Genomic DNA, 17,550 nt, shown 5'->3' with positions numbered 1-17,550 from the left:
GTCAAAAGTCAAATCAACCCTGTCTCTTACAAGCTTCATCTTCCTCCTTCTCTTCGTATTCCTAACTCCTTTCATGTTTCCCTTCTCAAGCCTCTCATTCTTAACCGCTTTTCTCCCAAGGTCACCGTTCCTGCTCCTGTCTCGGGCTCCTCTGACGTCTTCTCGGTTAAAGAGATTCTCGCTTCAAAGATTGTCAGAGATAAAAACATTTTTCTTGTTGATTGGGAGAATTGTGGTCCCGAGGAGAGGTCTTGGGAGCCAGAGGACAATATTCTAGACAAAGAACTCATCTACAGATTCCTCGGTTCCAAGAAGAGGGGGAGACCCAACGGGGGGGTACTGTCACGCCGAGCGCTCCAGGTCCCGCTGCCTTCCCGGAGCGCTCACGGCGATCCTCTGGCTGCAGCACTCCGGTCGGCATTGCTGACCGCGAGTGCTGCTCTCTGGTCCCCGGAGGGGACGCGTTCCGAGGCACGGCTCGTGTCCGCCCTCGTTTTGCACCCCGTCTCACTCACCTCTCGCCCCCGTCTGCTTCCTCCCCGCGTGCGGCCCCGCTCCCTAAGGCGCGCGCACGCCGACTTGCTTAAATTTAAAGGGCCAGTGCACCACTAATTGGTGCCTGGCCCAATCACTCCCTAACCTATAAAACCCCACTTCCCCTTCCTCTCCTCGCCGGATCTTGTTGCCTTGTGCCCTGAGAAAGCGTTTAGTGTGTCCCAAGCCTGTGTACCTTGACTTTCTGCTGTTGCCCCTGACTACGAACCTCGCTGCCTGCCCTGACCTTCTGCTACTTCTGATCTCGCCTCTGTCTAGTCCTTGTGTACAGCGCCAGTCTCAGCTGCCAGAGAGGTCGAGTCGCTACTGGGGAACACGACCTGGTAGTTACTGCCGCAGCAATCCATCCTGCTTTGCGGCGGGCTCTGGTTAACACCAGTAACTGCTTAGAACCGATTCCCCAGTACGGCCCGCGTCATCGCCTCTCTGGTACAGGGGATCCACCTCCAGTGTCTTCACCAGCCGCTAGTCCGCACCCTGACACTGTCCAACATGGCAACGTCACAAATGAGACTATGTTGTGGGATACCGTTCTGACGCTGCAGCTCAAGCAAAGTGTGCTTGGCAGTGTACGAGTGGCTGAAGTGCATGCACAGTTTCCTTGCCATTGTCAGGACGTCTTGCAAAAGGGGTGAAGACTTGATGAACTTCTTGACAACCAGATTCAACACGTGTGCCATGCAGGGCGAATGGTTCACATTTCCTTGTCGCAGAGCGGCCACAATGATCTTCCCATTGTCGGTCACCATGGTTCCCATTTCCAGATTTCGTGGAGTAAGCCATACTCGGATTTCTTCCCTAATGAACTTCAGCAGTTCCTCCCCTGTGTGACTCCGTTCGCCAAGGCAAACCATGTGAAGGACGGCTTGACACCGCTGTGCCCTACACACGTGGTACGATGAAGGGCCACCGAGATTTGGATGTGCAGTGGAGGCCGAGGACACGGGGGAGGAGGAGGCGCACACTGTAAAAGGACCAACTGCCTGGGAGCGAGAGCGTGGAGGAGGATGCGGTGTGACCTGTATAAGTTGCTGTTGTGGCTGTGCAGGAACAACATTTACCCAGTGGGCCGTAAAAGACATGTATTGTCTAGAGATGAGCGAACTTACAGTAAATTCGATTCGTCACGAACTTCTCGCCTCGACGGTTGATGACTTTTCCTGCATAAATTAGTTCAGCTTTCCGGTGCTGTGGATACAGTCCTGGGAGACTCTTTCCTAGGAATGTATCCACCTTTTCCAGCCCACCGGAGCACCTGAAGGCTGAACTAATTTACGCAGGAAAAGTCATCAACTGCTGAGCCGAGAAGTTCGTGACGAATCGAATTTACTGTAAGTTCGCTCATCTCTAGTATTGTCCCTGCCCGTAGTTACAGCTTTACACGTCGGCGCTGCCGTGCACTTTTGAACACACCGACAATCTCAAGGACTGGCGCACCTTCACTTGCACAAACTTATGCAGGGCTGGTACTGCCTTCTTCGAAAAGAAATGACGGCTTAGGACTCTCCAACTCGGCTCGGCACAAGCCATCAATTCCCTGAAAGCTGCAGAGTCCACCAGTTGGAAAGGGAGGGACTGCAACACCAGCAACTTGGACAGGAGCACATTCAACTTCTGCGCCGTTGGATGAGTGGGCGCATACTGCTGTCTCTTGGACATGGCTTCGCTGATCGATTGTTGGCGGAATGGCTGACTACGAGTGGAAGAAGCAGGAGCGCAAGAAGGAGGGTTTGACACAATGCTTCCTTCGGCTGAGGTGGTGGAGCCTTGGCTGGATGACGGAGGGAGCGGATGGCCACTGGGTGATGCGGCAGTCTGGACCACTATATCGGAGCCACGGTTATCCCAGGCCGCTTTATGGTGGCGAATCATGTGTTGAGGCAGGGCCGTGGTGCCGAGATTGGGACCCTGGCCACGCTTCACTTTCTGCCGACAGATTTTGCATGTGACTATGCTAAGGTCCTCCGTATTCTTTATGATGAACAACCACACCGCAGAGTAGCTGATTTTCCCACCTGCTGTTCGCACTATTTCACTGCTATTGGCGCCGTCTCCAGGAACCCCTGTTCCACTACCTTCCTGAATGGTAGCTTGCCGCGAAGCAGGTGGTCTCCCCCTGGCACGTTTGGCTCCTGAATTTCCACTACTGCCACCGCCACGCTGATTGCCAACAGTGCTACCGCCTTGCTGCCTCATAGACAAAGAGCAAATCTCTTCTCCTGATGATGATGAAGCCCCGGCTTCATCATCATCAAAAGATGTGTGCACGTCACTGATGTCCTCCTCGTGTTCCACAACAGTGTCTGCCTCAGGACCCTGAACAATTGAAACACCGCCTCCCACGTCACTCTCTGCATCACTACTTGCCCGCCTTGCGGAGCAAGCGACGCATGTCTCTTCACATTCTTGGCTGCCCATTAGCTGCTGACTGTCCTCTATTGGATCGTCCTCGCTAAATAGTGGAGCTGAACCCAAAGCATGAGATACTTCTTTGGGAGAGGGAACAGCATAAGACAAAGGCAATGGGATTACGGGGACTGCTCCCGGGCCATGCCAACTGAGGGTTGTGTCTGAGGAACCCACCGACTCTTGACTGGGGTTGTCACATGTCGCTTGTGATGATGGGGATGTGTGTGCAAACCAATTGACGAGGAGAGATGGGTCGACGACACGACCGCTGGGTATTAACGGGAGCTCAGGCCTATTGCTCCTACTCCTGCTGCCACTCGCGCCAAGTCTGCTGCCAACTCTGCCTGACGTATGTAGGCCTCTGCCCCTTCTCTGTGCCTGTCCTGGCACTTCCCTGCCTGACATACTTAGTGCGTTTATGAGGGTATAGAACAGCAGCAGGCGATTACTTACGGCTGTCCTTTCAAAGTATATAGGCCCTAGACAGAATAACAGTTACTAAATAGTACACTCCTTTGTTGTATGTATGCCCTTTGCAATGATGAGCGCACTGGTATGCGTATTTCTACGCAGAAAAAACACTTTTTAAAAAAAAATACACCAGCATGTGTATACTTATGTGTGGAATAGCACTGAATTTAGCACAGAGACAGAATACAAGGTAGTAAATAGTACACTACTTGGTTCGATTTATGCCCTTTGCAATGATAAGGCCACTGTTAAGCGTATTTATATGCAGAAAAAATCTCTTTTTTTTGTTGTATACACCAGCCGGTGTATACTAATGTGTGGAATAGCACTGAATTTATCACCGAGACAGAAAAACAGGTACTAAATAGTACACTACTTGGTTGAATGTAGGCCCTTCGCAATGATGAGCGCACTGTTAAGCGTATTTGTACGCAGGAAAACCTTTTTTTTTCTTTAATACACCAGCAGGTGTATAACGTGTGGTATAACACTTAATTTAGCACAGAGACAGAAAAAAGGTGGTATATGGTACGCTATTTGCTTGTATGTAGGCCCTTTGCAATGATAATGATAAAAACAAGCAATCTCCAGGTAGCAGAGCGGGATCAATGGAAGCGCTGAGACCAGATAAGAAGTTAAAAGAATTTATTTCCCATAATGCAACGCGTTTCACGGTCACCCGCTTCCTCAGGCATGTTGGGTTTAGCAGATTACAAGGTATATATAGGGAAAAGGGGTTAACCCCTTCAAGGAGGAAAATTAAATTAACCCCTTGAGGGGTCAAGCCCTTTAAGCCCTTCACAACAAGATAGAAGCACATAATAACATCACAACAAAGTACCCAATAAAACAAATACAATACAATTAAAAACAAATATTAAATTTTAACAAAAAAATATTAAAAATATTATAGTACTATATATATATATATATATATATATATATATATATATATAAAAATAATAATTAAAAAAAATATATATATATATTTTTTATTCCTTTTTTTTTTTTCTTTTTTTCCCTTCCTCCATATTTCCCATTTTTTTCTCCTTTATTTATTTATAAAGGGAAGGGAAAAAAAGAAAAAAAAAAGGAATAAAAAAAAAAAAGAAAATAAAAAAAAACAAAACATTTTTTTATATATATATATAGTACTATAATATTTTTAATATTTTTTTGTTAAAATTTAATATTTGTTTTTAATTGTATTGTATTTGTTTTATTGGGTACTTTGTTGTGATGTTATTATGTGCTTCTATCTTGTTGTGAAGGGCTTAAAGGGCTTGACCCCTCAAGGGGTTAATTTAATTTTCCTCCTTGAAGGGGTTAACCCCTTTTCCCTATATATATACCTTGTAATCTGCTAAACCCAACATGCCTGAGGAAGCGGGTGACCGTGAAACGCGTTGCATTATGGGAAATAAATCCTTTTAACTTCTTATCTGGTCTCAGCGCTTCCATTGATCCCGCTCTGCTACCTGGAGATTGCTTGTTTTTATCGTGATTCTATTTCAGCGGGACGAAGCTGCAGAGACCCTTTGATGATACGCCCTGTTCCATTGTTGTACTTGGTTGGAGTACAACTTCATGTGGTAAGCGCAATTCACACTTAGCGTTACCAACTCACCTTTGGTGTTACACTACGGAGCGCATCCGTTTGTGCTTTTTTTATTTCACTTTGCAATGATAAGGCCACTGTTAAGCGTATTTGTACGCAGGAAAAACTTTTTTTTTCTTTAATACACCAGCAGTTGTATAACGTGTGGTATAACACTGAATTTAGCACAGAGACAGAAAAACAGGTACTAAATAGTACACTACTTGGTTGAATACACCGGCAGGTGTATAACGTGTGGTATAACACTGAATTTAGCACAGAGACAGAGTAACAGGTGAAAAATGGTAAAAAGGCACTAAAGTCCACACTAATATGGCTTATTTCTGAACAGCAGCAGGACCCAACAGTGCAGCACCACAAAAAAAAAAAAATCCAGGAATTAAACCCTAAATTGCACTCTGTCACACAATTCTGAGCAGCAGAAGATTTGTGGAGCAAATAAAAATAAATTAAATTGGGCTGAAAAATTAGGAGATAAGATGCTTCAGAAAGTTCAGGCAGCTTGGAGATCTGCATGAGGCAGCTGACAGCTATCTGCCCCTCTCTGCTGCAATGCTCAATAACGTGAATAGGAGGTTTAGCTATCAATGATCCTTCTCAGTGTAACAGCAAAGCACTCTGCACTCCTGTCTTTCCCTAATGCTGATGTGACTAGCAGTTGCAGTGTAACGCTGTGGTATGAGCTATTCACACACACGCAGTCCCGTGCTCTCCATCTGAGTGCATAGATGAAATGAAGAGAGGCAAGATGGCTGCCGATTATATAGGGGCTGTGACATCACAGGGGTCAGTGAACACTGATAGGCTTCATTGTTATGCCAAGCGCTCCGGGTCCCTGCTCCTCCCCGGAGCGCTCGCGGCGTTCTTCTGTGTGCAGCGCCCCGGTCAGACCCGCTGACCGGGAGCGCTGCACTGTTATCGCCGGCGGGGATGCGATCCGTGTAGCGGGACGCGCCCGCCTGCGGGTCCCATCCCAATCATCTCACCTGTCCCGTTCCCCTGCTGTCATGTCCCGGCGCGCGCGGCCCCGCTATCTAGGGCGCGCGCCGGCTCTCTGAAATTTTAAGTGGTAATTACTCCCAAACATATATAAACTCACTTCCCCTTCCTGTCCTTGCTGGATCTTGTTGCCTTGTCCTTGTGTACCGCGCCTGTCTCAGCTGTCAGTGAGGTTGTGTCGCTATCGGGTGGAACGACTTGGGGCTTACAACTACAAGTCCATCCTGCTTTGCGGCGGGCTCTGTTGAAAACCAGTAAACTCTAAGACTCCATTCCCCTGGTACGGCCCACTCCATAACCTCACTGACACAGAGGATCCACCACCAGTGTCCTCTCCGCATACCAGTCCGGATCCTGACATGCATCTCCCATGTGGTTCAGGGTCAGCCCGCCTACCTTCATTCCCGCCGCTGTTTCCTCCCATAATCCCCTGCCCCATGTACTCACATGTGGATCCGCCATCTTAGGTCTCCAATAGCCTGGAACGCTGTAAAATGGAGTTTAATGAAGCGATTCGCGCAATAGAATCGCAGCGATATTCGTAGCAAATCTAATTTTTCATGAAATTCGTAACGAATGTGGGCTCCTCAACTTCGATTTGCTCATCTCTAGTCCTGTGTGTCACCCCCCTCATCAGCAATACGTTTTCTGCAGTTCTTTTTTATGTGTCCTGTCTTGTCCCAATAATAACAAATTGGGGGTTTCCGGGGTCTGTCTCCTTTGTTATTCTGACCCCCGCCTTGGGATTTTTCAGAGACAAATGCTATTGTAGTCTTTTTGGGGGTTCCTTCAGGTCAAGTTCTATCCCCTGGGCTTTTGCTAACAGGCCTGGGGCTTGAACTGCCATCTTCCAGTCGGGGGTACTTATTTTTTTTCTCTTATTTGGGGTCTTAGACCGTCCACAAAAGCACGTACAAACAGTCTCTGTATTATGTCACTGTCCATGTCTAATCCTTCGTCTAAGTAATGTTGCTCTAGACCAAGGTAATAGTCAGATACAGTCTGGGTCGGGGTTTGAGTGCCCACTGCTACCGTCCCCCTCTCTCTCTGTCTTTGCGTGCACAAGGTTCTAAGAGAGTTAATAAACGTCTGTCTGGAGGCTTCTCCCCTGGGTTCATTGGTCTAGCTGCATGAGTGACAGTTATAAATTGAGAGAACATGGTGGGTGGCATTTTTAACCTACAAAGGTCTTCCCCATCCTGCCATGTGGCATTATGAGATTCCATGACCTGAGTCAGGTACCTACAAAAACCCAAAGGCTTAGTAAGTGGGTCAGGGGCATTTTGCACAAGAGCCATACATTCTGCAGGGCTCCATGGTTTATACAGGTGCCTATTTAAAGGTACTGTCTGATACTGGTTGTCTCCTATCATCTCTCTAACCTCGTCCCTCCGTAGGTGTACAGGGGCTAGGTTGACAACCTGTCCTTGCTGAGGTGCCCCACATGCCAAGCATGTGTTTTGCCACCCTGGATTTTGCTGGCTGCAATTTGTGCAGACCCAGGAATGCTGAGGATCATAGGGATCAGGTTGTGACAGGGAGGCAGTCTGTGGAGGAATCATTCTGATACTCCGAGGCCCCCCACAGTGGTAGCATTCTGAGGTTTTCTCTGGGTTAGGATACCCACCTTTGCAATGCCATCCTGAATAAGGGGGGTTACATACTTCTGACCCACATAATGTAGAGAGGTTGGGGTACATTTTCTCAACAGGGGTTTTTAACTTCTGTTGGGGAGAGGGATTATTAGCTGGTGTAACATAGGGTGGAGGTGGGGCGCCTGTTTTCCCCCGGGATTTACTGGGCTCTATTTTCCACCCTTTCTTCTTATCGTCATATGTCCAGCCTTCCTCAACACATTGTGTTGAGGTACTGATCAGACATTTGACTTGATAATCCTAATTATGGTCTTTAACTATGCCTTTCTTTCTTTCTGCAATATTTTCCCAAAACTCTGGATTCAATTGGTCATTTTTTGGAACATGGAATTCCTTCAGTATTCTGCCTAGCTGGAGCACTGCATCTTTGCCGTGTAACTCTTCAAAGATTGTTTTAAGAGCGTGTATCTGGGGTTCTCCGTCATTCTATTTGGACATTAGCTGACCCATCCTTAACCGTCCGGTCCTAAGTAGCTTATTGGGGAATCCCTCGTAAGGTGTCTATTCCCTTGTTGCCATCCTCTTAGGTGACTAATAGGTTAAAAGGCTCTCCTGGCCTTTTCTTGTGATGTATGACAATGCTATATCCTATCCACAAAGCGAATAGACAAATGCAACCAATAGCAATAACTGTCATCCACATCACTCTTATAGGGTCAGTGTCCGTCCAAGGCATGCGCAGTAAACTTTACATTGTACAAACATAGGAAATAATAAATCTTTTGCATAGTAAGAAGAAAGTTGGAAACAAAGATATATTGCTTAAGCTGAAATATAATGAACCATTGTTTCAAGGACACATCTGGGGTAGAAAAAGATAAGAGTGTCTGCATTCTTGAAGATAAGGTACCCATCGTCTCTAGTTCAGTTCATAAGTTCAGGAGTTATGTAGAAAAAACAAGAAAGATAGAGTGCAGTCACTTAGACCACAAAATGGATTCTCTTAACACAAAATGGATTCTCCTCTACCCAATTCCATCAGGGGGAACTATACTGCCAACCTAATGTGGGGGAACTACAACCTAATGTGGGGGGAACTATACTGCCAACCTAATGTGGTGGAACTACAACCTAATGTGGGGTACCGACAACCTACTGTGGGGGGAAATATACTACCAACCTAATATGGGGGAACTACAACCTAATGTGGGGGGAACTATACTACCAACCTAATGTGGGGGAACTACAACCTTATGTGGGGGGAACTATACTGCTAATCTAATGTGGGGGAACTATACTGCCAACCTAATGTGGGGGAACTATACTGCCAACCTAATCTTGGGGAACTATACTGCCAACCTAATGTGGGGGAACTACAACCTAATGGGGGGGGGGGAACTATACTGCCAACCTAATGTGGGGGAACTATACTGCCAACCTAATGTGGGGGAACTACAACCTAATGTAGGGGGAACTATACTGCCAACCTAATGTGGGGGAACTATACTGCCAACCTAATGTGGGGGAACTATACTGCCAACCTAATGTGGGGGAACTTCAACCTAATGTGGGGGAACTATACTGCCAACCTAATGTGGGGGAACTTCAACCTAATGTGGAGGAACTATACTTCCAACCCAATGTGGGGGAACTATACTGCCAGCCTAATGTGGGGGGAACTATACTGCCAACCTAATGTGGGGGGAACTATACTGCCAACCTAATGTGGGGGAACTATACTTCCAACTAAATGTAGAAGTTTTGAATTTTTACAAGGGGTAAAAGGAGAGAAATCACCCTAAATCGTGTAACACAATTTCTCTCGAGTGAGGAAATATCTCATATGTGTATGTCAAGTTTTCTGTGGGAGCAGTAGAGGGCTCAGAAGGGAAGGAGCAACAATGGGATTTTGGAGAGTGAGTTTTTCTGAAATGGTTTTTGGGGGGCATGTCGCATTTAGGAAGCCCCTATGGAGCCAGAACAGCAAAAACAAAACAAAAAAAAACCCCTACATGGCATACTATTTTGGAAACGACACCCCTAAAGGAAGAGAACAAGGGGACCAGTGAGCCTTAGCACCCCACAGGTGTTTGACGACTTTTCGTTTTTCTCCAAATTTTTTATTTTTACAAGGGCCAATAGGAGAAAATGCCCCCCAAAATTTGTAACCCCATTTCTTCAGAGTATGGACATATCCCATGCATGGACATGAAGTGCTCTGCTTGCGCACTACAATGCTCAGAAGAGAGGGAGCGCCATTGAGCTTTTGGAGAGAGAATATGGTTGGAATAGAAGTCGGCGGCCTTGTGCAGTGAGCATTTTCCCCCCACTGGTGTTTGACAGATCTTTGGAACAGTGGTCTGTGCAAAGGAAACATTACATTTTTCATTTTCATGGACCACTGTTCCAAAAATCTGTCAGACACCTCTGGGCAGTAAATGCTCACTGTACCCCTTATTACATTACGTGAGGGGGCGTCCACTGTTCTGGCACTATGGGGCTTTGTAAACACACGTGGCCTTCAATTCCAGACAAACTTTTTCTCCAAAAGCCCAATGGCGCTCCATCTCTTGTGAGCATTGTAGTGTGCCCGCAGAGCACTTTCCATCCACATATGGGGTATGTTCTTACTTAAGAAATGGGGTTCCAAAATTTGGGTGGCAATTTTTCCTATTTTCTCTTGTGAAAATGAAAAACTTAGGGTAACACCAGCATTTTAGTTGAATTTTTTTTTTCATTTTCCCATCCAACTTTAACAAAAAATTGTCAAACAACTGTGGGGTGTTAAGGCTCTCTAAACCCCTTATTACGTTCCATGAGGGGTGTAGTTTACAAAATGGGGTCACTCGTGGGTATTTATTTTTTTGTGTTCATGTCAGAACTGCTGTAAAATCAGCCACCCCTGTGCAAATTTTAGGCCTCAAATGTACATAGTGCGCTCTCACTACTGAGCCTTGTTGTGCGTCCACAGAGCATTTTAAGCCCACATATGGGGTATTTCCGTATTCAGGAGAAATTGCGTAAAAAATTTTGGGAAAATAAAAAGCATGGGGCAATACCAGTATGTTAGTGTAATTTTTTTTTTTACACTAACAGGCTGGTGTAGACCCCAACTTTGTCTTTTCATAAGGGGTAAAAGGAGACAAAGCCCCCCAAATCTTTAATGCAATTGCTCCCGAGTACGGAAATATACCATATGTAGCACTAAACTGATTCCTAGAAAAACTACAGGGCTCCGAAGTGAGAGAGCGCCATGTGCATTTGAGGACTAAATTAGGGATTGCATAGTGGTGGACATAGGGGTATTCTATGCCAGTGATTCCCCAACAGGGTGCCTCCAGCTGTTGCAAAACTCCCAGCATGCCTGGACAGTCAATGGCTGTCCGGAAATGCTGGGAGTTATTGTTTTGCAACAGCTGGAGGCTCCGTTTTGGAAACACTGCCGTACGATACGTTTTTGATTTTGATTGGGGGGGACAGTGTAAGGGGTGTATATGTAGTGTTTTACCCTTTATCATGTGTTACTGTAGTTGAATGTAGGGTAGTGTAGTGTTTTAGGGTACATTAACATGGGCGGGTTTGTGGTGAGTTTCCCGCTAGGAGTTTATGCTGTGGCAGAAAATCTGCCGCAGCTCAAACTTGAAGCAGGAAACTCACTGTAAACCCACCCTTGTAAATGTACCCTGTACTTTCACATGGGGGTGGGGGGGGGGGGTGGGGGTGGCATACATCCAGCTGTTTAAAAGTACAACTCCCGGGGGCGTGGCCGAGATGGCCTCACACTGAGTCAGCTCCTGCTCTCCTGGCCGTGAAATAGCTTAATAAGCACCTCAGTGACCCTGCACCTTCATGGAGAGGAATTCCCGACAGGCTAAAAACCCTCCTGCACCCACCCGCATCCCCTCTCCTGCTCCGGGGGACATCAGAGGGTATTTCCAGCCGCCTCAGGCCTCTACTCGTCTATCCTGGGCCACCATTGCGTGGCCCGCACAAGGACTGCGCTCCCGCTCCAGCAGCTGTCCATCTCTAAGAACCGGGGCCTCCAGTGGGCCTGCAGTACCTTCTGCTGCCTACCTCTGCTGCTCCCTCTGAGACCGGCACGTTGATTCCTCCGTCCCTGTGGTCCGCCTCTACATGCGCGCCGGTACCGGGACCTGCTGCAACTGTTTCTGGGGACGCTTCTCCTCCGGTTCCTGTGGTGAGTCTCCAGCCGGGCTCCCTGTCTGCTTCGGCTTCCCTTTCATCCTCAGCTCCGCTGCCCCTGCAGGAAGTGTCCCCGGCCTCTATACCAGCCGAGCAGCCACAAGTGTACCCACTGCTGCGGGACTTGTCTCACTCCCTCCACCCTCAGCCATACTTAGCTGCTCCCCACTGCTTGGGCTCCCCCTCCTCTGAGCCACTGAATAGGGGCTCTGGTTTCATCTCTTCTGAGCTGCCCCCATCCTGCAGGCTTGCTCCCACAAGCAACATAGGATCCACTCCTGCATCCTTGGACCCTCTTGCTGCCTGCTACCCGCTACTCTCACCTCTGCCACAGCGGCACAGGTCTAACAACAGCATGTTATCTCCTAGGTCGCCCGCCCTGTCCTGGCAGGAGGCCCCTCGCCCTCCCTCTGATGCTGGGAGGCCCACGGCTCGAACCTCAGTCTCCAACTCATGGGATGCCCTCCTTGTTGAGGATGTGCCCTGCTCAGGCTTACCTCTCTCTGCCTCGGCTCTTCCTGATCTGAGCCAGCTTTTTTTTAAAATTCCTAATAAGGAGGACTTTCGCTCTTTAGTCACTGAAGTGAAGGAGGCCTGTCTTCAACATTTCTCAGACCAGGTGGATGGCCCGGAGGATCCCCATGACGATACCAGAGGCTATATTGCCCAGCTTCATTCCACCATTGCCTCTCAAAGGGACTTTCTCTGTGATCTTAATACTCATGTTGAGGACCTTGACAACCGTGGGAGGCGTAATAATATCAGGTTCCGGGGGTTACCGGAGGCTACCCATGATGAGGACCTTTTTGTTGCCCTGCAAGCCATGTTCAATTTAATACTCGGAGAACCATCTTACCATAGGATTAAACTGGATAGAGCCCATAGAGCTCTCCGTCCTAAGTCTGCTTCAGGCACGCCGCGAGATGTCATTTGCTGCGTGCACCATTTCCAAGTTAAAGAGGCTATTATGGCAAAGGCCGGCTCTCTGCGGAATTTTGATTGGGCCCGTATCCAGCTTTATCAGGACTTGTCTTGGCTGACCTTCCGGAAGAGACGACTGCTTCAACCTCTCCTGGATGTTCTTCGCTCCCATCAGATACCTTATAGATGGACTTTTCCGTTTGGGTGGCATGCTCGTAAGGATGGCCGTTCTGCGGTTCTGCTCACCTTCTCGGATCTCCAGGACTTTTGCTCCACGTTGAACTTGCCGACTCCTCAGCTGATGGACTGGGATCTGATGTCTCCTCCTCTCCTCTGTTTCCTGTTTGGCAGCCTGTTCAGTCCCTCCGTAGGGGTCCTCAGATGAAACCACCTTCTCCTCGTGCCTTGGGGGCTCCCCCCTGAGATGATGGATGGGACTTTGGTCTGCCTCTATGTCGTTTCTCTCTGGGGCTGTATTACTGCATTTTTTGGTCACTGAAGGTTCTTACCTCTTTACACTGTATTGCTATGGCCCAGGAGTGGGGTGCTCGTATTTTTGGTGCCACTTTTCGGAGGCATCTCCCATATCCCCCTTTTGAGGTCATGGCAATGGTGTGCCCATGCTTAGGTTTACGGTCCACTATTGTGGTCTTGACCTCCGCATTGGCTTATTGGTCAATGGTTCACTTTTTTGCTACTTGTTGTCTTTTCCTTGTTTTATGTTGTCTTGTAAGTTTGTGATTTGTTGAACTCCTCTCGTGCCCTTTCTTGTTCCCTCTTTTTTCCTTTTTCTCTGTTGCAGGTTTCCTCCTTTGGCTCATTGATCCCGGGGCCTGGGGCCCGTTGTTGCCTCCTCGCATTTCTCAGTTGATTCCTCTATTTGATTCTGTAAGTATACCCCCCTTTAGGCTGATTCCCTCCATCCTTGATCCGCCATGGTTAGGTATGTCTCTCTGAACGTTAAGGGGCTTAATTCCCCTGCCAAACGGCATTTACTACAAAGGGAGCTTACTGGGCTCTGATGGGATATTATTTTCCTTCAGGAGACACACTTTGACTGTTCTTGGTCTTTTCAGTTCCTTCATCACCTCTATCCGGTAGCGGGTTTTGCCATAATAGTCTCTAGGTCCTGTCCCCTCCAGGTTACCTCTTCCAATCTTGATCCTCTGGGGAGATTTGTGGTGGTAGAGGGTGTTTTGGGTGGAGTTTCTTTGTTACTTTGTAATGTTTATGCCCCTAATACATCTCAAGTCCCCTTTCTGCATAGAGTTCTGGCCAGATTACATAAGTACTCACCCTCTGCTTTGCTCTTTGGGGGGAACTTTAACCTTATCTTCTCTCCCTCTCTTGACCGTCATTCTGTCTCTACTACCCCTCCCCCTCTTTCCAGTTGCGCTTAGCTTCGCCTTTTCGTCGGTTTATCAGGGCATCTTTGTTGTATGATCTGTGGCGGATAAATCACCTGACAGGCCTCTCCTTTACTTTTTATTCCCATCCTCATAAATTGCACACATGTATAGATTACTTTTTTGGTAACTTGCCCATGGTGCGCATGCTCTCGGCTGCCTCTCTTGAACCTATCTCCTGGTCTGATTACTGTCCTATTCTTCTCTCCTTCCTTCCTTCCTTCGCCTTCCTCTCTTCGATCTTGCCATTGGCGTCTAATTGATTCTAAGTCGTTGCCTTCCCGGGAGTCGGTTCAGAAGTGTATCACGGGCTACTTTGCTACCAATGAAGGCTCGGTTTCCTCTCAGGCTATCCTCTGGGAAGCCCATAAATCTGTAGTTCGGGGTCATTGTATCGCCCTTGGCGCTAAACTCAAACACGATGCCCTTGCTTGCTCCATGGAACTCTGCGCAGAGATTACTCGCTTAGAAGCTCTTTTGCTATCTGCTCCTTCTTTGTCAACCTTGTGGTGCTTGGTGGCTGCGCGGGCTCAGCTGGGTGCCCTGGCTCTTCATAAAAGTTGAATGTCAGTTGCTTTTTGCTAAGCAACGTTTTTATGAGAAAGGCAATAAAGCCCATACAATGTTGGCCAGGCGCCTGCGTGACCGGGCAGCTGCTCAATCTCCCTCTGCCTTGAAAGATTCTTTGGGGGTTCTCCACTATCACCCGGCTGACATTTCTCGTCTCTTTGTCGACTACTACTCTACACTGTATTCCCTTCCTTCCCAACTGCCGTCTGGCCCGGTGGAGCGGGCTGCTGCTCTTGATTCTTATCTCTCCCGCTGTGGCCTCCCTACACTGATGGAGGCTTATCGTGGGGTCTTGAATGCGCCCATAACAGAGGTGGAGCTTTTGGAGGTCCTTAAATCCCTACCTGCGGGTCATTCCCCCGGTTCAGATGGCTTTACATATCTTTACTACAAGACTTTCTCCTCCTCCCTTATACCTAAGCTTGTTCCGCTCTTTAACTCTTTCATGGGAGGTTAAGCGATACGGCAGTCCTTCTTACATTCCCTCATCACCCTGATACCTAAGCCTGGTAAGGACCCCCATGATTGTTTTAGTTATCGTCCTATTGCCCTTCTGAATTCGGACCTGAAATTGTTCTCTAAGGTGTTGGTGATCAGGCTTTGCTCTTTTCTTCCATCTCTTATCCATAAGGATCAGGTGGGGTTCATCCCCTGTCGTCAGGGGGGCGACAACACCAGGAGGGTGATAGGGTTGACATAATCAATCGGAGGTCTGAGCAAGTGTTACTTCTCAGCTTAGATGCTTAGAAGGCTTTTGACAGACTGAGGTGGCCATTTCTTTTTGCATCTCCCCCTTTGACATCATCATCTGAAAGAACTGGATCCTCCAGGTAAGGTGTATAGCAGGCCTTTTCTCAGGTGCTATACCAGACCGCAAGTTGTCCGAGGGAACCAAGTCTTCTTTACTTGGCTCCATCCCCTGAGTAATGGACCGACATCCTCACCAGGAAGAGTGTTTCAGGTGTGATGTCAATCTAGAAACAAAAGAAAAAAAAGAGGAGACATGAGAACCTGGAAACAAATGCTGATCATTATTTCTTCTACATCCTGGGAAAACAGCATAAAGTGTTTATGTTAACCCATTCATTTGAAGTAAACAATACTCAGTATTTACTGATTCTATATTTTCAGCGACTTATGCATATCATCAAAAGCTTTATAACTAAATAAGATAAAAGAATAACAACTGCGACTTGTAAGGCACCTATCCATCCTCCAATACCTTTCAACCAGGTGGCTGGGTTCATTATGGAGAAAGTGTCTCCCCAACATTTATCTTTATTTTTGTCATTGTCTTTAGCGTACTGTTCCCTTAGTTTTTGTATGTTTTCAAGTTGGTGGTGCATCTGGATGGTACCTGTGGTGTCTATGTAGTGACAACAAGTGGGGTCTATAATCTGGCACATTCCCCCTTGAGCAGCTGTGAGGTAATCAAGAACTATTGTGTGCTGGTTAGTCACTGTCATCAGCTGATTTTGTACAGACACAGAGGTGTTCGTGATTTCCAGAATGTCATATATTTGGTCGTCAAGGTAGTCAGTGGCCTCAACTAATTTGTCCCACATTTGCATCATCATGGGGTATACAAATAGAGTGCTGAAGAGTTTATTGGCTGTTCCCATCTGAACTACGTGTGGTCTTCCATTTTCTCTTTCCTTGTTGTCTGCTGCTCTCTGGTATAGCATGTGTCTTGGGACTGCTCTCATGTCAACATCTTTGCTAGGTATCACAAAAGTCGAGCTAGTGAGTCTGGCTAGGGTGCATGTACCATTAACCCCTACCGGCAACCACTTGTAGGCCCCCCCTCCGCATACCCAATATGTGTCTCTTGGGAGTTCCCAATATGAGGAATGTTGATTTATCAGTTTATTAACTATGTCAATCAGTCTTGAGACGTTAGTCATGTAGCACCACCTGGGTTTCTGTCCTAATGTACAACAGTAACCTACATCTGGGTTATTACATGTCGGGTCATAGGGCTGGTAATCTGAGGATTCACTACATTTTTGATGTCCTGTTATGTTATAACACTCTTCTCCGGTCTCTGAGGAAAAAGTGTATTGTTCAGCCAGTTTTTGTCATGTAAGTACCTCTCTATTTGACTAGGCTTAAATGTATCAGTACTTACAGATGTTCTGCTAAAACTGACCTTGACCCCTGCTGCGTGGATTGACCCTATGTTCAGGAGGTGTGTGACTTCTTGTGCTACCCAGGAGCCCCCTTGAAGGTCAAAATCTGCTGTGTTCCCTGTCAAAAACTGCTCAGGTTTCCCTGCCACCAGGGTTGCCCAATCCATCCCACTATTGGAATCCCCACTGAAGTGTTCCAATTTTTCATGTACCATGTCTTGTTGCTTGCTAATGTGTCGAAGCAATCCCCCTGGAACATCTCGTGTGGTGGTACAAGGATAGCCAAAGAAGGCATACTCTGGGCAGATGTAGGTACATGTGTACATATCCAGCAAACTTTTGTGAGATTTTGTGCCAACATTAAGTGGTGTTTTAAATACTTGTTATCTGGATGCTTTTCTAGCTCATCATGTAAGGTTGTGATGTAACATATTAGACAGTTAAACAGAAACCAAAGTATTGTCATGGTCAGATACTGCCCTTTTGCAGTGTGATGCATTAATCCAGTTGGCTTTTCCTTGCAGCTTGACTGATGTAGCTGTAGTCAAGAGGGCTTGGTATGGTCCTTCAAATCAAGGCTCGAGGGACTTCCTGGTATGCTTCTTTACATACACGTAGTCTCCAGGCTGTAGCGTGCGGGTTCCTTCAATGCTGTCCGGTCTGGGAGGGAAGGA

Source organism: Hyla sarda, chromosome 8, assembly GCF_029499605.1.
Source record: "Hyla sarda isolate aHylSar1 chromosome 8, aHylSar1.hap1, whole genome shotgun sequence".
In the NCBI taxonomy this organism is placed as follows: Eukaryota; Metazoa; Chordata; class Amphibia; order Anura; family Hylidae; genus Hyla; species Hyla sarda.
The sequence above is the reverse complement of the archived record's forward strand: the minus strand, read 5'-3'. Positions refer to the sequence as shown.